The sequence below is a fragment of the Lutra lutra genome, chromosome 6 (genome assembly GCF_902655055.1).
Source record: "Lutra lutra chromosome 6, mLutLut1.2, whole genome shotgun sequence".
In the NCBI taxonomy this organism is placed as follows: domain Eukaryota; kingdom Metazoa; phylum Chordata; class Mammalia; order Carnivora; family Mustelidae; genus Lutra; species Lutra lutra.
Window position 1 is genome coordinate 47,354,560 of NC_062283.1, and position 22,295 is coordinate 47,376,854.

The window sequence follows — 22,295 nt, forward strand, 5'->3', positions numbered from 1 at the left end:
ATAAGAACTCTGTTTATCTCCTCTCTATTTTTCTCTAAGTTTTACCTCTATTCTCTCCTATATACACCTACTTCATACACATGGCTGGAATAAAGGGTGCTCTGAGCTCTGAGTTTCCTATTTAGAGTTTATTCCAGAGGATATACAGTCTTGTCCGATTTTCTAAAAATTGCCAAGAAGAGAAATGACTTACGTGGGCTAGGTCATGTGTCTATCCCTATACAAGTTAAATATGCAAAGGTAGATGTGGTAATGAGAAAATATGAAATAGTTCCCCTAAATGGAAAAGTCCAACACAGAATATATTCACTGGACATTCTTTTTTTTTTTTTTTTTTTTTTTTTATTTGTCAGAGAGAGAGGGAGAGAGAGCAAGCACAGGCAGACAGAATGGCAGGCAGAGGCAGAGGGAGAAGCAGGCTCCCTGATGAGCAAGGAGCCCGATGTGGGACTCGATCCCAGGACGCTGGGATCATGACCTGAGCCGAAGGCAGCTGCTTAACCAACTGAGCCACCCAGGCGTCCCTTCACTGGACATTCTTAATGTTTATCCTTTAAATTACCTTTTTCTCAACCCAGACCAAGACAAAACATGCCTTAAATTAATAAATATGCAAAATCTCCCCAATAATGTTTCTATAATACACAGTAGTATTGTGTCTTAGCTTCTTCAATAAATGAAGGGTTGTTTTTGGCCCTTTTCCTTGTCAGAAGACTGCTTTTAATAATCTTTAGTGATTTGTTGATTGGACCATAATCTAGCTCCGGTTCTGGAATTCCATTAGCTCCCTCTTAAGGGATGAGTCCAACTTTGACTCAGTTACCTCCTAAAGTAGCTGTTTGAATGGTAAATTATCAGTTCCCAATGGCTGGAAAACAATTTTTTTTTTCATTTTAAATCACCAGATGAATATCCTCAGTTCTTGATTTATTACAGTTTTGGGATTTAATTTTTTGAATTATTTCCAATAATAGCAATAAAATTTCTATTTACCCTTAATATTTTGCTTATATTAGATATTTAAATCTAATTCTATATTGATAAAAGAGAGGAAAAGTAACTTTAAATGCATATAATTTTTAAAATTTTTCCCTCAAAAGTGTGTGAAAAGTTGGGGCGCCTGGGTGGCTCAGTGGGTTAAGCCGCTGCCTTCGGCTCAGGTCATGATCACAGGGTCCTGGGATCGAGTCCCACATCGGGCTCTCTGCTCAGCAAGAAGCCTGCTTCCCTCTCTCTCTCTCTCTCTCTGCCTTCCTCTCCATCTACTTGTGATCTCTCTCTGTCAAATAAATAAATGAAAAAAAAAATCTTAAAAAAAAAAAAAGTGTGTAAAAAGTTATAAATATCTGAATTTGGCAATAAAAAAACCCTGATACTAGCTACAAATAAGAAGAGAGAAATGGAAAAAAAAAAAAGAAGAAGAGAGAAATGAAGAAACAAAGGAACAATTTAATTGTATAGTTTTACATTATTAGTAATGAAGATACTTAAAGATAAATAAAGATATTTATGTAAAGATAACTCAAAATTGAATAACTTGTTGAAAAGCTTTACCATTATATATGTTTAACTGATTTGGGAAGGTCCCTCCCTTCCTTCATCTGCTTTAACAGAGCACTTTATTTCATTCTTCTGTGTTATTCAGTTTTAGTTTTACACAGTTCCATTTAAGACACTTTGGTAAATTATTGTTCCCCCAAATGTCTCTCTTTTATAGCATATTTTTCAACCTTTTCAAATTCACTGTTTAGATACAATTTCAACACACAAGAAAAATCTCTTGCCCATTTTATATTAAGAAAATATTTTAATCCTCTTTATTCTTCAAAGATGAAGCCTAACTTTTCTCTAGAAGATTTTCCAACTAAGTTCTTCTATAACACCAGGGAACTCTATTTTTACATCCCTTTTTCATAATTATACATTCCTCAGTACACCTCTGGGTAAATGTGACATGGCTAGCTATTAGGTAAAAATTAGCTATTAGGCATAAATTTAAAAAATACATCACCTTAACATTTGGTCTTCATGACTGTATTTGGTCAGTGTCTCAAAAGGAAAAAAGAGCACAATCAAAGGTAATGATTAGGGGCGCCTGGGTGGCTCAGTGGGTTAAAGCCTCTGCCTTCGGCTCAGGTCATGATCCCAGGGTCCTGGGATCGAGCCCCGCATCGGGCTCTCTCTCTGCTCAGCGGGGAGCCTGCTTCCTCCTCCCTCTCTGCCTGTCTCTCTACCTACTTGTGATCTCTATCTGTCAAATGAATAAATTTAAAAAAAAAAAAGGTAATGATTAACAGATGTTCAATGAAGAGGACATTTACACAGTATGGTCAGTGTTAAAGGAAACTAACAAGGAACAATGAGATGTCCAGGGACAGTAATAATGAGGAGCCTTACTACTCCTGAGCCCAAAAGGCCAAGGGAAGAGAGAGAGAGACTTTCAGTTGTGGAAGATGGTTGCCAGACAAGAGCTGTGTCCTATGATAGAGGAACATAGTGCCAAACGAATGTGCAGCTAGGAGGGAGCCCAGAAAATATGCGCTCTGGTTTCTCTGTCCTGTTCTCCAATTATTTCAGTTGTCTCTCATTGGCCAAATCCAATCAGAAGCCGAAGGGAAAGAGCACGGAGACATCAGGTTCCAGACTTACACAGAGAAGCTCAGGGCACAGACCAGGACAAAGAAAAATTTCTAGGATATCTGAATGGACAAATGGAGACTATCCAGAACAATAGTTAATATACAACATTTCAGTCCAGTTTGTTATCATAAAATATAACCACAAACATGAGGTCACTGCTTGAGTTTCATCACATATTTGTTTGAGGAAAACAGTATCTCTGATGCTACCTATTTGATTCATTTAAACATCTGTAAAAATCTATAGGTTTCTCTTCATTAATCCTCATGGTTATAGAAACCATTTTCTTCAATCCTTGTGCCTAATATAATAACTGCCCTTGATAATGTTCTTTGATGTTATTGCATCAAAACTTTGATTCCATCAAAGGGTATATCATAGGTTTGGCTTAAGAATGAAATAAGATAATGGATATAAGACATTTAGCATGGTTATTGGCACATCACGAATATTCATTAAGTATTGATTAACATGTTTTTGTCTTTCCTTGAGGAATGCTACAGTCAACTGCATTATAAAACATGCCTCTGAAGGTATTGCTGCATGGAGTTGAGAATCTCTCTGTGTAGTGCCATAAAAAGTTAATTTCACATGTTTTTATGTATTTTATAGTACTTGTAAATCTATTTATTTGTAAATATATGCTTTTTTCATATTAGGAATATTACAAATTTCAACATCATCTTTCAATTAGCTTTGGCCACAAGAAAGCTCATTGTCGAATATGCTAGATCAGAAAACTTTTGGTGTCTCTGTGGTTGGCACATCTATAGGCACCAATTTTTAAGCTAATTTGTAGTGTTTCATACAGCATTTTATTGTATGATTTTATTTGTAAAAGTTCCCTTTGTAAAATTAAAGGAGTTTTAAATATATCAATGAATATACCTTCCTGAGACTCAGGTTTTAGTTATGTGCAGACTTCGGAAGATGTCTATCTTGCTTCCATCCATCTTAGTATAAGCATTAGGAATACAATTAATCCTTACCAAATTGAAAAGATCCTCAACTATTGTAGCTATTTTTCTAAATTTATGCATGCAACATTAGATTTTTCTTAGAACTTTCTGCAGTGACAAATATAAGAGACAATTTAAAATTTTTGAATTCTTGATAAATGTTAATACATGAGTCCAGGCTGTATGATAAGACTAGATATGTAGTAGCTGCCCACAGGATTTCTAACTTGTATTCTGGTGATTGTTAGTTAAAATAAAGCATCCTTTTTAAATGATCATATCTTACAAGAATGGTTAATAGCACAGGATATCAAATTCATAGAAAAATCATTTTTTATTTAAAATATGATATTAAGGGGCACCTGGGTGGCTCAGTGGGTTAAGCCTCTGCCTTCGGCTCAGGTCATGATCTCAGGGTTCTGGGATCGAGCCCTGCATCGGGCTTTCTGCTCAGCAGTGAGCCTGCTTCCTCCTCTCTCTGCCTGTCTCTCTGCCTACTTGTGATCTCTCTCTCTCTGTCAAAAAAAAAAAAAAAAGAATAAAAAAAAATAAAATATGATATTAAAAAAGCCATAGCATACTAAAAATCATGGTGAAATGTATATCCTCATACAGAGAAATCCAAGACCTACTTTATTCACAGTGGACAGACACTTATGGATCATGGTGAATAATTGTTTCTGCTTAGTTCATGGTGTAAAGCAATTGTTTTTAAATATGCTGCACAGAATTTAAGGGTAGACTTTGCCACAATGATTATCATCCTTTTTCAAGTTAGTGGGGAATGAAGTTTGCCTATGAAGAAGTAAGATATTAATGGTAAAGATTTTGAGAAGACATCAGTTAAAAATATAGCTGACTTCTTCTCTATGAGCAAGTCTCCCAACAATGACATACAAAAATGTTCCCTTTTAGTAGCAAATGCAAAAAATATTGATTTTCTCTAAAGCATGTCATTTGCCATTTTGCTTCAAAGCACTTTAAAACCTTTTAACACCACGGAAGTAGAAACTAGAGTACATTAAGTGTACTTTCTGTGGTAATTTTCTTCAGAATATTAGATCTTAGGTATAGAATAATTATTACATTTCATGCACACTTTCATGAATTTAGTAAATTTTTCTTTCAATGCCTGTCATGACTTCTATGGTATAAATAATCACAAAGAAGTTGTCCTATTTCCCTTATTCTGATAAAGAGTAAATTATAAATTAAAATTATTTGCTTTTAAAAGTCAGATCATCAGTGATTTCATCTTTATTTTGGGGAAAAGTGTTAAAACTTCTGTCGGTACCAGAGATGAAGTCATATTTGATGGTTTTAAAGCTTGATAATTTAAATAATCAAAACTGCTTTACATAATAACATAAGTATGTTTTAATTCTCTGATAAATCTGTGTGCCTCTGATAAATATGTTAAGAACCTCCATAAAATATAAGCTTTTATAAATATAAATATTTATTTATATTTTACTCCCCAAATAAGTTTATTTTATACTATTGTTCATTACTTATATGTTACTTTATGATATTGGTCATAGGATTCTAAATCTATCACTTGGAATTCCCATTACAGCTGTATTATGTTCATAAAATATGCCAAGGTGTTATGTGGTCATAATGAATTACAAAACTGCTGAAGACTACTTTAGGTGATTTTGCAAAAATTCTTAGCAGCATTTATGAAGTCACTTTGCTAAAGACAACCAAAAATGGCATTGTAATTATGTTATATAGGTATCTTCAAATGTGTGTAAGTTGTATTTTTCCTCATGTTTCAGACATCTAGAAAGATAAATGTCATAATTCTTAATTTTTTTAATGAGGGAGACACTGTGCCTGTTGATGTACATTTGTTATGTATTCGATTTGTGCGCCAAGCTCATATGGCTTTATGACCTTTCTCTTACTAGACTGTCACTTATTCATTCGTTAATGCATTCCTTCTATTAGTTAATTAATAGAGCACCTACTCTGTGTTGAGCTGCCATGTGTCAAGGTCGTTAATTAGGACAGTAAGTCAGAAGGTAACATTTATATTTTTATTCACTTATTATGACAGTGCAATCAAGGGGCCAAAAATGGTCCCAGCCACTTTTCTCCACAGAATGACACTGTGGGAAGATTAAGTGGATGCAACACAGATGATGTTGTTGTATTCACATGAAGGAGCCCCAACAAAGACTCCTGACTTTTTGTGGATGTGGAGGCCTGGTTAGGGAGTAAGGAAGATGGAGAAAGGCCAGAAGTGGAAACTACTAAATCAGAACTGGGAAAATACTCATTCAAGACCCCAGAAAAGTAGTTCTTTGTCGAGATGCCTGGGACTAGAAATGCAGGTGTGTGTGGAAGAGCATGACTGGCCTGGTGGGCCTTAGTCCTTGACTGCAACTTCTTCCAATAAACTGCAATTCAGTAGCTGTACACCAGCTCTGGTGTGGGAATGGCAGCCTCTCCACATGAATCCTGCCAGGAGAAGACTTGTACTTGCCCATGGTCAGGCCTCAAAGATCATACATAAGATTTTGACCTGGAGCTAGACTTTTTGCTACGTGATGTGCACTAATAAGAATAAAAGGACATACTTGCCTTCAGAAAATTAAATTTTGTCAAATATAACACTTTTTTTTTCAAAACCAAAAATACATTCTTTGGTAATAAATTCTATAACTGATATAAGATGTCTCACAGGGCGCCTGGGTGGCTCAGGTCGTGATCTCAGGGTCCTGGGATAGAGTCCCACATCGGGCTCTCTGCTCAACAGGGAGCCTGCTTCCCTCTCTTTCTGTCTGCCTCTCTGCCTACTTGTGATCTCTCTGTCAAACAAATAGATAAAATCTTAAAAAAAAAAAAAGATGTCTCACAAGACCTTGAAGTAAATTTTCACTTGCTTATTTATTTATTTGTTCACTCAGCAAGTACTATTAAACACCTGCTCTATTTTAGTCACCTTGTCAGGCCCTGGAGATGCTACTGAACATAATAGACTTGCTGTCTGGATATACACCGTTAAGTTTCTGTTATTTACAGAATTACGTTAAGATCCTTTAATCTAAAGCATTTGAATCTCTTAATTGTATGACCCCAAACTAATTCTCTACCGAAAGGACTTCTAAGTGAACACCTGGCATAAAACCCTTCCCCACACTTCACCACAACCAACACAACCTATTGATCTTTTAACACAAATTAGTGATTCGTTTCATGTGCCTTGACTTCCTAGAACCTTTCATGAACATCTCCTTAACTCCCAACCTCACCATCTGGTAACATCTCTTCATCTTCACGCAACTGTTGTTATTCCTTATCATAATGTGTGTGGTATTAATTATACCTTCATCTTATTATTGTATAGAATCCTAGATCTGTTGAGATTAGACTAGTTCTGCCTTTTGGAATCTTGTTATAGCATGTTTGTCAGTGCTGTGTGTATACTAAGAACACAATATATATCAGTGTAATTTAATTCAGTCTAGTTTTTTAGCAGATAAAGAACACTCATTTAACTGAAAAGTTAGTTTGCAGTACATGAGGACTAACAAATATTAGGGGGTTTAGAGGAACATAGATGTTCTAAATTAATTTAATTAATAAAACATATTGAGATGTTGGACAGGAACCATGCATACATGGACTACATACACACAGAAATGAGAATAAAAGTATAACAATAACAACAAAAAAGTCCACATACAAAACTGATCAAAGATAAAGAAAAATCCCTCATTGCTTGGAAAAGAGGGAAATTAGCTATTGCCAGGCCACTGGGATGGTGTTATGTGTAAATCAGAGCATGTGTATAGTCTTCTGGGTCTGAAAACTGAATGCAGGGGCTCTATTACCTACAGAAGGGCAATAGATTACCTTAATCAAGTCTTTCTTAATATGCCCATAGGCCGATCTGGAATTGTGTTCATTGCATAAAGCCTGGAACAAGAAGAGTTACCAGCTAGGAAGGTGAGATCAGAAAAATCATGCCATTCAGGCAGGGAAGATTTTAATCCTTACAGGAGTTAGGGTGGAGGAAAATCCACCTATATGAAATTGAAAACCCAATCCTGTGCTAAAAAAGTTGAGATCTAAATATATATTCATATGGTACATGAACCATAAGCCATTAACATAATCATAAAATGTAAATATTTATAAATATTTGTATAGTATAGCATAAAAATGTCTGACTCTCACTTTCTTTCAGTGTCTCTCTCCCTGCCATTTTTTTCTCTCTTACACACACAAGCTCATTTTATAATAATTACAGGAAGAAAATATGTAATCAAAATAATAATTTAAAATAAGTATGGAGAGGCACCTGGGTGGCTCAGTCGTTAAGCAGCCGTCTTCCTCTCAGGTCATAATCTCAGGGTCCTGGGATCAAGCCCCGCATCGGGCTCTCCTCTCAGTCAGTGGTGAATCTGCTTCTCCCTCTCCCTGTGTGATCTCTCTTGCTTTCTCTCTCTCAAAGAGGTAAATTTAAACATTAAAAAAAAAAAAAAAAAGAACCTTTAGCTTGGACAGAGTCCATGGGCTTAAAAGAATCAAGTCCAAGCAGAAGAATCATTGAGTTTAATATATTGTGTTCTGCGTCTGGTATCAGAAGTTTCCTTTCAAATATATAGTACCTTTTACATTTTCTAATACAACTAAGTGGGTATGAAGAAGGACTTGAAATTTGAATTTCCTGTTTTCTTTTCTAACAGATCCATGTCTGTTTCACAGTTGAGGATTTCAGAAAAGCAGGCAGGAATACTATCTATAGTCAGTTAAAAAGTAACCTGAGGAGTCTGCTTAAAGGACCCAATCTTTTAACGTATGTTCATCAAATTAATGCTATTTAAGTGAGCTAATCAAATTAACTTTCTTCTTAGTCTACTACTGAATTAATATCTACCCTTAGGGAATTAAGACATATCCTTCTAGAATGATTAGGACTTTCCATATTATATACAGGAAAATACTAAACAATACAACAGTTGATTTTTTTTTTAAAGATTTTATTTATTTATTTGACAGAAACACAATGAGAGAGGGAACACAAGCAGGTTGGGTGGGAGACGGAGAAGCAGGCAGGGAGCCCGATGGGGGGCTCAATTCCAGGACCTTGGGATCATGATCTGAGCTGAAGGCAGACACTTAACGACTCTACCCAGGTGCCCCTGATAGTTGATTTTTAAGCAGCTGGAGCCTTGAGAAAACTAGATAACATCTAGGAAGCAGAAAAGCAATTAGCTGTTTTAAGCTGGAAATAAATGTATGCCTGTTTGTTTGTTTGTTTGTTTGTTTTAAAGATTTTATTTTATTTTTTTAAAGATTTTATTTATTTATTTGAGAGAGAGACAGTGAGAGAGAGCATGAGCTAGGAGAAGGTCAGAGGGAGAAGCAGACTCCCCATGGAGCTGGGAGCCTGATGTGGGACTCGATCCCGGGATTCCGGGATCATGACCTGAGCCTAAGGCAGTCGTCCAACCAACTGAGCCACCCAGGCGTCCCTAAAGATTTTATTTTTAAGTAATCTCCACACCCAACATGGGGCTTGAATTTACAACCCAGAGGTCAAGATGCACATGTTCTACCAAGTGAGGTAGCCAGGTGCCCCTAAATGTGTATTGAGAATGTAGACTCACGGGGGTCAAAGAACTTTGTTTCATGTGCTTCGCTATCCCCAGTGTCTCGAACAGTGGCTGGCACATAGAAAATACTCTATAAGCACTTCTCGAATGATTATGTCCTTATCAAGCATAAGCTCATATACTGATTTCATGACATGGTATAGAGAGGAACAAGTCCTATAAAGAACAAACATCTGTAATTTAGACATATAAACACAGCTTACAAGAGATTTACATGACATTTAAATAAAAGATTTGCTTTAGAAATTCAGGATTCTATGTGATAGCACCATTGTAGTTTATTTAAAGATTTTTAAAATTCTAAAGTATAAGAATATAGCTGACTTAAAGTCTTAGTTTCATGATTATTCAAAAAAGCCAAAAAACTATCTTTTAAGTAAAAAAGCCCAGCGGCAGATTAAAAAAAAAAAAAAAGTTATCTTCCTACATGTCACTGTACTGAGTAAACAATCATCTACCTTTACAAATGACTGTATGATCTCATCCTGTAGTACTCTAGAAACTTTAATTCAGACAGTCATACATGCTGGACAAGTTAATGTTTGGGTTTGAACTCTGGATATAATTCAAATTAGGGCTGTTTGGTAATGATACTTTTCACTTAATGATGGTGATTTAAATGTATCTTTCCAAATCAAAATAACTTGAATTTGGGGAAGGTGGCCCTAGAGTTGTATAAATATGACAAAGACATGGATCAGGAAACATTTAAGGATGGTACACACAGGATGAAAAACATTTAAAACACGACCAAAGGCTCTTTAGTTGTCTGTGAAAGGAGAGTATGATTTACACACATAAATGCTGAAACATAGTAAAGAATTATTTATAGCAGAACAAATGGGACATGAATTGTATATGTGTTTAAAATTATTAAATTATTTACATTACTAAAATTATTAAAATTTAAAATTGTTAAATTATTTATGTTACTAAAATTCACATCTAATCATTTTTATCAGCATATTCTCAAGTTTCTTTCCTGTGTCTATAAACACGGACTATCCTGTAAAATGGTAAAATGTTGGGTGATTTTTAACCTTGACCATGTTATTTGGAAACTTCAGAGACAAATATTGATTAAGCACAAGGTATACCAAATCACCACATTTTAAGGGACTCACATTTTTCTACTTGTTATAAATATTCTCTAACTATGTATACTTCCTTCAAATTCATATACTTCCCTCTAAAGAAAGCAATCCCCAGTGGGATTTTGGGATCTTGTGGCAAGCAAAAGTAATTGCTCCTTACATTTGTGGTAAGCCTTTTTATTTAAACTGTTCTAGTTCATGTATGTGTGGACATTTACTATTGTATTTTGAAATCTATAAATTCTGAGATAAAAGCTACTGGTAATGATTGGTATTTTAACACAGAATCAAAATTCTTCCTAATCGCCCAATCCAACGAATGGTTTGTGTTTCTCAAAGTCTGGTCTACCTCCGTCTGTAACCTCTGCTAAAATTATTGCTTCCTCATTTCTCCATCTCTTGACTTACTCCTTCCGTTCCTCACATCTCAGTCAGCAAGATGCCTTGAGAGTAAAAGCGGGTCATGCCATGGTTCACTTCCCCCATCCTCCACCCATTGCAAGTTTAGATGCTTCAAAATGCTTTTCATGCTTTTACCTCAGCATACTTTCATGCTTTTACAGCATCATTAAGTACCTAAATATTTTTTCTGCGTCTGTCTCCCTTCCAGCCACATTTCTTACACCTCCGAAGGGAATTTCTTGCAATTTATCAAACTTGTCATGCTCTTGGGGTTGTCTCATATGTCATTCTTTCTGCCTGCAAAGTCTCCATCAGAACTCTCTCACCTTCCACCCCTGCCCCAGCTCCCCATACATCCCATCTCTGTTTCAATGCTAGAGCCCAGGAAGAGTTTTCTAATGACTCCAGTTTCACATTTCCATGGAATCCTAAACTTCTCCTAGCACAATTCTTGGTGTATAATTGTCACTTCATATGTATTTGGGGATTAAGCGATGTATTTTTAAAAAATCTAGCTTTCTTTTGTTTTCCAGAAATTAGTCCTTTGTCCCTCTTCCTTATTTTCTCTTCTAAATATAAGTGCTCCTCAGACTTCTCTCCTGGGCTTTTTTTTTTTTTTTCTTAACCCTCTCCCTTAGTAATTTCTTGACTCTAAGTAGCACTTCTATGTAGAAAATTGCTAGACCTGTATTTTCATATTTGTCTCTCAGTGTCTATATATGCGTGGCTACTAGAGTTCTCCCTTTGGAGGGCATCTGAAATAGAATATACCACAAATTTCCCTTTGCTTCTGTCTTCCACAGTTTTATTAATGATACAATATATTTTCAACCCTCTGGATGTAGACTATATTTTGATTACTAATTCACGTTCCTTTCTTCATATTCCCCCCAGCTGAATAATTTGCCAGGTCTTAATGTGGATACCACCCAGTCTCTCTTTCACTTCCTCTCCTCTTCTATTTTTGGTGACCACCATTTTACTTTATGTTCCATTATCATTTATCAAGGTTACACCAACTTCCAATGGGCTCCTCCATCTTTAGTTTTTCCCCACTCCACTACATCTTTCCCAATCTCCCCTGTTGAGCTTTTTTACGTCCCTGTCTTCTTTCCATGCCCAGCTTCTGCCTCCCTGTTCAAGATTCAGCAAAAACATCAAACTTCCTGAATTTCCCAATATGGAAACAGTTTCTTCTTCCTTTGAATTCTTGTAACACTTAATATACTTCTGTTATGGCATTTGCCAGTTTCTTTTAAAAAGTTTAACAGTTGGGAGGCCTGAGTGGCTCAGTGGTTTAAGCTGCTGACTTTGGCTCCAGTCATGACCCTAGGATCCTGGGATTGAGTCCCGCATCGGGCTCCTTGCTCAGCAAGGAGCCTGCTTCTCTCTCTGCCTCTGCCTGTCACTCTGCCTGCTTGTGCAGTCTCTCTCTCTGACAAATAAATAAATAAAATCTTTAAATATATATATATATATTAAAAAATAAAAAGTATAACAGTTTATGTACATTCCTTTTTCCCCATATAAGTTTCCTGAAGGAAGTACTTATATCTGGGGTTCGCTTTGTATCCCCCATACATTTCACAAGTTCTATGTGCTAACAATGTGTTTAGTAAGTAAATGAATTGATTTCATCCTTGATTTTACATAAATATGTTTTTGAATGGCATTTAGTTTATGACAACACATTGATATTACAGTTAATGGTTAATTCTAAAACACTCTCTCCCCACCATTTTCTTGAATACTCATCATTGTCTGTTTTGTTAAATTGAAAGTGGTCTTCTTTGATAGAGTTCTCTGTAAATTCCAAATGGTGTTATTTAATTCTACAGACATAGCTTGATATTTTTATGGTTGAATAAAGCCCTGTTCCCTTGCTCACCACTGTCCTTTGATGATTGCTGAGATGAGTACCTGAAGTGTTGTCTTTTCCTGTCTGTTTATACAGGAAGAATATTTTTTGATCTGCAACTGTGGTCTCTCTCTGTGCAATCTGCCCAAATTTGTTTAACTTTATTTTAATGGCGACAAACACAAGAGTAGAATACTAAAGAATGACTTAATACTGAATTCCCAAACGCAGAACAGCAAGCAGCTCTATGAATTCCTACTGATTAAGAAGGGGATTCGTACTCAAGTCAGGAATAGGATGGAGATGAAAATAGTACTCAAATGTAAACATAAAGAGATGTGAGGACAAGAGTAATTTGAGGATCAAGAAACGAGGGAGTTCAGACCCAGTTGTGGCATATGAAAGTAGAAGAATATGTGAGGCCAGCAGCAGGGACTAGTCGTTCAGAGATTCCTCACAAGTGGCCCTAGTGATCGGCCCTCCCCTTTCATCGTCACAAAGAAGATGTAATCTTAGTGCCCACAAAAAGAGAACTAAGGCTAGATGAATTGCCCACTCTATTTAAGAAACAGAGCTGCTGGAATTAGTTTACAAACATTTCATTAGAAAAATAACGTTTGTTTTTTTTTTTTTAAACAAGATTTATTTCATGTAAGTAGTGATGAAGTATTATTAATCATGAAGAAACACATTAATCGAGAGGAAAAGATATAAAGGAAGACTGTAGCTTCTGGGGTATTCTATACTTAGAGGATGAATTGGTAAACTTTGAAATAAATATGCCCAATATTATTGAAGTTTATTTTCACCTAATTTTAAACTGTTCTTGGGTTTACTCTGTTAAAAATGTCCCTGGGAAACCTGGATGGCTCAGTCGGTTAAGAGTCTGCCTTTGGCTCAGGTCATGATCCGGGGTCCTGGGATCCAGCCCCATGTTGGGCTCCCTGGTGAGCAGGGAGCCTGTTTCTCCCTCTACTCTCCGCTTGTGCTCTCTCTCTCCCACCATCTCTGTCTCTCTCAAATAAATAAGTAAATAAAATCTTTTTTAAAAAAGTCCCTAAAATATTTTTCTTAAAATGTCCCCAGTTTTATGAAAAGCACTTGCTTTGCCACAAATTATATTTTGTAAGTTTACAAATCCAAATCCATTGAAATATTTTCTGTTAGTTGATATTACTTGACATAATTTTAACATTTCCTTTTAGAAAAAAATTAAAAATCTGATTAAAATTGCTCAAAAGGTTGAGTTTAAAAGTTATTGCAAAACAACTGTTCAGCAACTTAGCATAAATGAATTTGACATACACAAATATAATTTTCTTAAAACACAGTTATCCCATTGATAAAACACATGTGGATAAAATACCTACAAACCATTTGATGATATTTAATATACTGAAGACACAGCTGTATTCACTCTGTTAAGCCTTAAGAATCTAAGAGGTTCCCAAGTTACTAAGTTATTTTAAAGACACTGTTGTATAGTATTTGAGTTATTTTCTGTGTTTAAAAGAGATTTTGTTTAAGGAAAAGGTTAGAACTAACTGTTTTCAATGAACTGATAATTCACCTGTCATGATTATGTCACTTGACTTTGTTTGAAGGTGGACTGAATATTGGATGAAAGTAGAGAGGGAAAAAATGTCTTAGTAGAACAACTTTTGTATTGGCTATTTTCAGAATTTATGTTAAAATACATTTCCGAAAACTAAGCACAATATAAAAAATATGTACCAGCTTCATTATTACATCTTATGTTTTAAAATCTCAAACAGAAATGCTCTCCACTCTTTGGATGGAAGTACCTGCCTTTACAGTGGAGGTGGCCATGTGAGCAAGGGTTTGTAAACATTTCTTCTCTCCACCACACTTACTGTGACATCATCCATGTAGAGGACTTGGTGCCCAGCACACAGTGAGCCTTTGAAAAATGTTAATTGTAACAAGTAATCGCAGCCAATAATCATAAAAATCATAGTATATATAATAAATATAAAAATAAAAGTATTAATATAGAAATAAAAGAATGAGGGTTACTCATTATTTCAGTATAGGTGTCAGAAACTATTACAATTTGCTGAAAAAAATAATAATCATTTAATAATAGCAACACACTTTATAAAACTGAAGTATAATTAACATACAGTGTTATATTAGTTACAGTTTTACAACATAATGATTAAACAATTCCATACATTACTCAGTGTTCATCGTGATGAAGGTAGTCACCATCTGTCACTTGAGAAAGTTATGACAATATTATTGACGATATTCCTTAAGCGGTACTTTTCATCTTTATGTCTTTTTTTTTTTTTTTTTTTTTACAACTGGGAGTTTGTACTTCTTAAGCCCATTCATTTCCCCTGTCCTTCCTCACCTCCTTTCTGGCAGCCACCAGTCTGCTCTCTGTATTTAAGAGTCTGTTAATTTGTTTTCTTGCAACCCAGTCACACTTGGCTTGCTTCCATATCTTCGCCATTATAAATAATATCTTTCAAATTGTTGTTTTTGCTTTCTTTGAACAGCCCACATTTATTGAGCACTATTGTCATGTATTACTATCTTTATTCTCCCCATTTACAGATAAGAAGCTAAGGAACAGTTAAGTAATTTAGCCAAATTTACATAGCTAGTGAATTTCCAAGCCCATATAATCTGGCTTCAGAGCCATGCTCTTAAGCACTATGCTCTACTTATTAACTGATGTTGAGGCATTTTACTTATCCAAATAATAATCGGGGAAAAAAAAAGTTTTCTGAGCCATTCCTCGTACTTTGTTCCAAATGCAGATATTAGGAAAGTGATAAAATAATATAAGCAAACTCAAAGTATGATAAATAAATACTTATTTGCAAAAGCAAATGGTGATTGTATATTTAGAAATTTTAGGAAAACATTAGGACTTCATGCTTAAAATGCCATATAATTAATGTTACTCATAAAATATACTTTCTATCACTTTAAGCTAAATCTCTGATTATACAACACCTTCATTCTGTTGGATGTATGTGTTCTACTTTGAAAGGTAGAGTTTGTGAAAGAATTAAAAGGGATGTCTCCCTTGCAGTTTCAGAATTGGCTTCAAATTGGTCATTGGTCAGAAATGAAGCTACTGTACTGAAATAGAAGTGTTGGGAAATGTGTCATAATAATCAAGGCAAGAACAGAAACTCCTCAAGAGTATGGCCCATGTATTTTGTCAATAACCTGTCCTCTGCCAAGAAGGCATGAAATGTTATCTCTTCCTTTCAGTCATAAGCATTCCCAATGGAGACATCACTTTGAGTGCTTTGTATTTTTCCATTTGATGTTTTACTACTACCAGTAAAGGGGCAAGAAGGTTCTGTAACAGAGTATTGAAGAGTTTAGTCAAAATTTATTTAATTGGGGGCACCTAGATGGCTCAGTGGGTTAAAGCCTCTGCCTTCCGCCCAGGTCATGGTCCCAGGGTTCTGGGATCGAGCCCTGCATCAAGCTCTCTGCTCAGTGGGGAGCCTGCTTCTTCTCTCTCTCTCTCAGCCTTCCTCTCTGTCTACTAGTGATCTGTCTATCAAATAAATAAATAAAATCTTTAAAAAAATTTATTTAACTGTAATTGATCTGATTTTTGTAAGTTATATAATATTAATACATTCGAAGACTATAATTATCAAGTAGAGCATAAAACAAAATAAATGGGTACTCATGAACTCCTAAGTTAAAGTCTCAAATATTACCTGTCTACTTTGATAGCATTTGTATGTTTCCCTTTCATCTTTCTCTCCTATCCATTCCCAGAGGTTACCAAGACCTTGAATTTTTGTGTGTATTATTACACCTGTTATTTGAGGACTAGATTAACTACTTAAGCATTTATCCATAAATAAAAACATTATTAATTTTGCTTATTGGGTTTTATAAAAATAGTGTCATATGTTTAGAGCTTGAATTTTTCACTAACATTTTATTTCTAGGATTTAATAATAGAATTTCATGTAGTTATGGGCAATTTATGTTCACTGCTGTAAATATTCCACTATCAATATGTCACAGTTTACTTAATGATTTGTACCATCATGGTTCTGGGAGGAAAATAAGATCTACTCTCTATATAATATTAGAATGTATAATTTAGAACTAGCATGATGTTGGAAGAGATGAGGGATGGGACCTTAGGAAAATTGCCACCTATAGGCAGTGAAGACTTGAGCCTGAAGCTTGCCAGAACTTAGAACCGGAAGCTTAGAGAGATCTGTGGGGCTCCTGTCTCCACACAGTGGGAGCTCATGTAGAGGTCAGTAAAACTGCGATGCTGAGCACCATGATTTGCCAAGAATAATGGATTCCAATTCATGTTAACCTTCTGTATCTCATCCAAATTCCTGTTATTGACAAAATCCACAAAAGGAAGCCTATGTGGGAGGGGATCTAGGAAACACAGACGTGAAGTATTGGTATGGGGTTAAGTTCACCCCATATCAAGCATACCATTCTTGAACTGATGGCTTTTCCCCAATTATTTTTACTCTTACAAGCTTTGAGACTTAACATTCTTGTACAAATGCTAAGACTTCTCTACAGAATATAGTAGGAATGGAATTGCTGAGACACCGGTTAAATACATTTACAGATGTATAAGACAATGCCAAAATGGTTGTATCTTTTACATTCTTATATGAGTCTTTGTGGTTCCATATTCTGACCCATGTTTGGTTTCTGACTTCTTCATTTCTACCATCACAGTGTGTATAAAATGATGTCTCATTGTCATCTTAATTTTGTTTAAGTTCTAATGAGGTTGAAATTTTCATGTATTTTTCTTTTACAATTCTTTCTTCAATAACATTCATGATTTTATCTTTTATCTATTAAGGTGTCTGTCTTTTCCTTACTGCTTATACTTTTTTTTGTAACCTAATACTTTATTGGTAACATGTACTGTAAATAGTTATCAAATTTGTGACTTATGTTTTCCTCTGCTTTGTGGTATATTTTAATAAGCACATATTTTTAATTTTAATCAAACTTTTATTTTATAGTTAGCATATTTTTATGTCTTGTTTTAGAACTCTTAGGCATTATTTCCCTATATTTTTCTGTTAGAAATTCTAAAATTTTGCCTGTCACTCTCAATCTATAATCCATCTATATTTCTTTATTTTTTTTATTATGGTGTAGGAAGCAATTTCATTATTCTTAACTATGAATAGCCAATGATGCTCTGTATTAGATCATCCCTTCTTGGCTTAGTATATTAGATTCCTATTATTTCTTTAATAGTTAGCACAACAACTCAGTGGCTTAAAACAGATTTGTTATTTTACAGTTCTGAAGGTCAGAAGTCTAAAATGGTTCTCATGGGCTGAATTTCAGGTGTCACTAAGGCTGCATTCCTTCTGGAGGCTTTGAGGGAGAATCTATTCCTTGACTCCTACAGCCTGGAGAAGCTACCCTTAATCTTTGGTTCACGCTCCCTTCCATCTTCAAAGCCAGCACTTGCATCACTCCAACCTCTGACTTTGTTGCCTTCTTTTTTAATTTATAAGGACATTGGGCACACCTGGATAATCCAGGATAATCTCTTCATCTCAAGATTCCTAATTTTGTCACAGTTGCAAAGTCCCTCTTGTAGGAGAACGTATTTACAGATCCTGGGTATTAGGGCATGGGCATCTGTAAGGGGGACGTTAGTGATCTGTACTGCCCCTGTGTCATATATCATTTAACATAAATTAGAGTCTGTTTCTGGATTCTGGATTCCATTGCTCTATTTTCTATCTGTGTTCCAGGACTATACATAATCATACTAACATAATTAATGATAGTGATTCTTTAAAAAGACTCCTTGTATGTGATAGACATAGTCCTTAACTTGCTCTTCTGCATCTGAATGTTTTGGCTGTTTTTGGACTTTGACATTTTCATACAAACTGTAGAACTAATTGGTAAGTTAATCCAAATCCTATTGTGATTTTTATTAGAACCGTATAGAACCTATAGATATTGAAAATACTAGAAATTGAGACTTCCTGTCCATGAATATAATCTGTCTCTCAATCTACTTATATCCATTTGATGGCTTTATGAATATTTTTATACATTCTCTAAAGATTTTAATTACAAAAAATTAAATATATTCTTAGAAAATCTTATTTATTTTAAATGATGCCATAAATGGTCTCTCTCTCTTTTTTATAGTTTTTTTTTTTTTTTTTTTTTTGGTCAGAGAGAGAGAGGGAGAAAGCAAGCACAGGTAGACAGAGTGGTAGGCAGAGGCAGAGGGAGAAGCAGGCTTCCTGCCGAGCAAGGAGCCTGATGTGGGACTCGAGCCCAGGACACCGGGATCATGACCTGAGCCGAAGGCAGCCGCTTAACCAACTGAGCCACCCAGGCGTCCCTCTCTCTCTTTTTTAAATTACTAATTATATGTTGCTGATGTACAAAAACACAATTGATTTTTTTTTTAAAGATTTTATTTATTTATTTGACAGAGAGAGATCACAAGTAGATGGAGAGGCAGGCAGAGAGAGAGTGAGGGGGAAGCAGGATCTCCGCCGAGCAGAGAACCCGATGCGGGACTCGATCCCAGGACCCTGAGATCATGACCTGAGCCGAAGGCAGCGGCTTAACCCACTGAGCCACCCAGGCGCCCCACAATTGATTTTTTATATTGATTTTGTATAAAACACCTTGCTAAGCTCTTTCACTGATTCTAATGACTTTTCTGAAATTACTTTGAGCTTTTTAATGTATATAAATTATATAAACCTTGACTGGTATTTTGTTTCTTACTTTCTGACACTTATTTATCTTATTAGGTGACTTAAATCTTCAATAGGGAATAAAACAAGAATGTGCACCTTTACCTTTTTTTTTTTTATTTGACAGACAGAGATCACAGTAGGCAGAGAGGCAGGTAGAGAGAGAGAGGAGGAAGCAGGCTCCCTGCTGAGCAGAGAGCCCGATGTGGGACTCGATCCCAGGACCCTGAGATCATGACCTGAGCCGAAGGCAGAGGCTTAAACCACTGAGCCACCCAGGCACCCACCTTTTTTTTTGTTATTACTTTAATATGAAAGATACAATTCTTTTTGGGTTTTAATAGAAAGCTTCTATTGGAAACGAAAGTTTCCTTCATTCTTCAGATGATGTGAGTTTTATAATGATTGAAATTGAACTTCATAAAATTATTTTTCTTTTGAAATAAAATGTTAGCCTTTTTTCTGTCCAAATAAAATGTTCACCTTATTTTCTCCATTGTTAGTAGGTTAGTTACAATTAGGGGTTATAAATCTTAACCTACCCATGTATCTGTGATAAACATGACTCAGTCATTATATATTTTTTGTGCATACAGCAGGCCTTGGTTGTGCTACTATTTTGTTAAGTGGGTTTTGTTTCATGAGTGGATTTGCTCTTTAAATTCTCTTTTCTGGTTTGCTTTTACTATGAAGGTTATATTAGCCTGCTAACTGAGTAGAGGGCTATTTCCCCATATCTTTCTCTGAATAGTCTGCTATTAGCTCACAACCTCAGGAATTTCCTGGGTGAATTTCAGACCTAGCCCCCATAAACAGAGGGCAAGAACAAACTGAAGAAAGAGGCAGGCCACTCCAGATTGGTAGCTGAAAGGCTTAATAAGCAAGGGAACTTATAGATGAGTCTTGTCTTGGGCAGCTGCAAAATGAATATATCTCAGGACCTGCCCACCAGTACCTTAAGAGATTATATAAGGACCTTAATGAGGTTCAGTCATGTACACAGTCCAGACGGTTCCATAACACATCACTCTTTCTCAAGGCTGTGTCATTGAAGTGGATCCTACTGTGGGATCAGTGGGCAGAACATAAATTCCAAGGACAAGCGAGGGGGTAAAGAGCCTCTGGTTGCCGAAATCTAGGTGATGGGGTCAATGGGCAATCACATCTTCTCGATGACTGCTCCAACATCTGCCTAGATTGGAGCGACTACCTGGGATTAGTATTTTCTTGTAGGACATTTCATTATGATATTATTTTTAAAATATTTATATGTTGTCATCCTTCTGATTTCCCCTCCATTTTTAATTGAAGTGCAATTTACATACTGTGAAATGTACAGGTTTTAGTCCATGATTTGATGAGTTTTGACAAAAATTTACCTATACTTTCAGCAAAATAGAGAACATTTCTAACATCCCAGTTGATTCCTTCATGCCACTTTCCAGCCAGTCAGTCCTGGCCTTCTATTTTCCACAGGCGGCCACTCTTAGGAATTCTAACAGCATATATTATTTTGGCCTCTAGAATTTTATAACAGTGGAATCTAACATGATACATTTTTTTTTGTATCTGGCATCTTTCACTCAACATAATTGTGAGATACATCCATGATGTTATGTTAAACAATGACTAATTCTTTCAATTTATGTATAAACGTATTGATTTTTTCCCCTTGGATGAGCATTGGTTTATTTCTAGTTTAATGGTTATTGTGAGTAAAGACATTCTTGTACAAGTATTTTGTGAACATATGCTTTTATATCCCTTAGTTAAATACCCAAATAGCATTTCTGGGTCATAGTGGAACTCAATGTTTAACTTTATAAATAACTGTCAATCTTTCCAAGACAGTTATATTATTTTAAACTGCTAATAGTGGCTGCTGTATTAGTTCCACATCCTCATCATTTGGTCTTTTTTTGGTTTTGTTTTAGTAATTCTGATATGTGTATGTTTAATATTGACTTGATAGAGTTTTTTATAGATCTAGATACTAATCATTAAATTTTTTTTTTAATTCCGGTTAGTTAACATACAGTGTTATATTTAAGATACTAATCATTTTTCAGATGTATGCATGGGGAGTATATTCTCCCAGTCTGTGGCTTATCTATTTAATTTCTTAATGGTTTTTGGATCAGCAAAAGTTTTAGTGAATGCTGTTTGCTTACTATTAAGTAAATTTTCCTCAGTTTAAAATTTGCAAAGGCATCCTTCTTTGCTTTCTAACTAGCATTCTTAACATTTTGTTTTTATGTTCAGATCTTGGATAGATCTCAAGATAAAGTTTGCCTAAGTGTGAGATAGGACAAAAAAGGTTTTTTAGTGTTTGTTTTGTTTTGGGCTTTTGTTTGTTGCATATAAATATCCAATTGTTCTAGATTCATTTACTAAAAAGATTTGCATTTCAGATTTTATTGCTTATGCAATTTGTTGAAAATCAATTTACCTTCTCAGTGTATAGTCTTTATCACCTTTATAATATTCCATTTATCTATTTGCCTATAGGTACAGCAATCTACACTTCAGTACAAAATTAAATAAATGTCGTGACAGCAGACATCCTTGAATTTATCCTAGATTTAGAGGAAAAGCAATTAGTCTTCAACCATTCAGTATGGTGTATTTCTTACTACAGGACTATAGATTTAAAATATGTATATAGAAAACCTCTGATTTAGAGACAGCAACTTAATTTTATTTATCTTTGTTTTTCATTTACCCAACACAGCTTTTGGTGCATTCTATAAGCCCTTTGTATTTTTAAAATTAATCAGTGAATGATTATCCAAGTTGTTTGTTGTGGTAATGTTCCATTCAGTAGCTGACAACATACTTTCATAACTGCTCTTATTTCACCTGTTTTTAACCATGTTTCAGGATGAATGAGCAAACTGAAAAACCTCCCGGAATTTCCCATTTAGAGAAGCTGTTTTGTATTACGTGGTATCAGTGGTGTTTTGAAGTTTTCT

At 35.3% G+C, this 22,295-nt stretch overlaps 1 protein-coding gene across 5 annotated transcripts in view; it reads left to right on the forward strand.

The window, feature by feature from the left end:
• Positions 1 to 22,295, forward strand: part of KHDRBS2 (KH RNA binding domain containing, signal transduction associated 2) — a 618,929-nt gene that overhangs the window by 184,656 nt on the left and 411,978 nt on the right. The gene's annotated exons all lie outside the window — the stretch shown is intronic.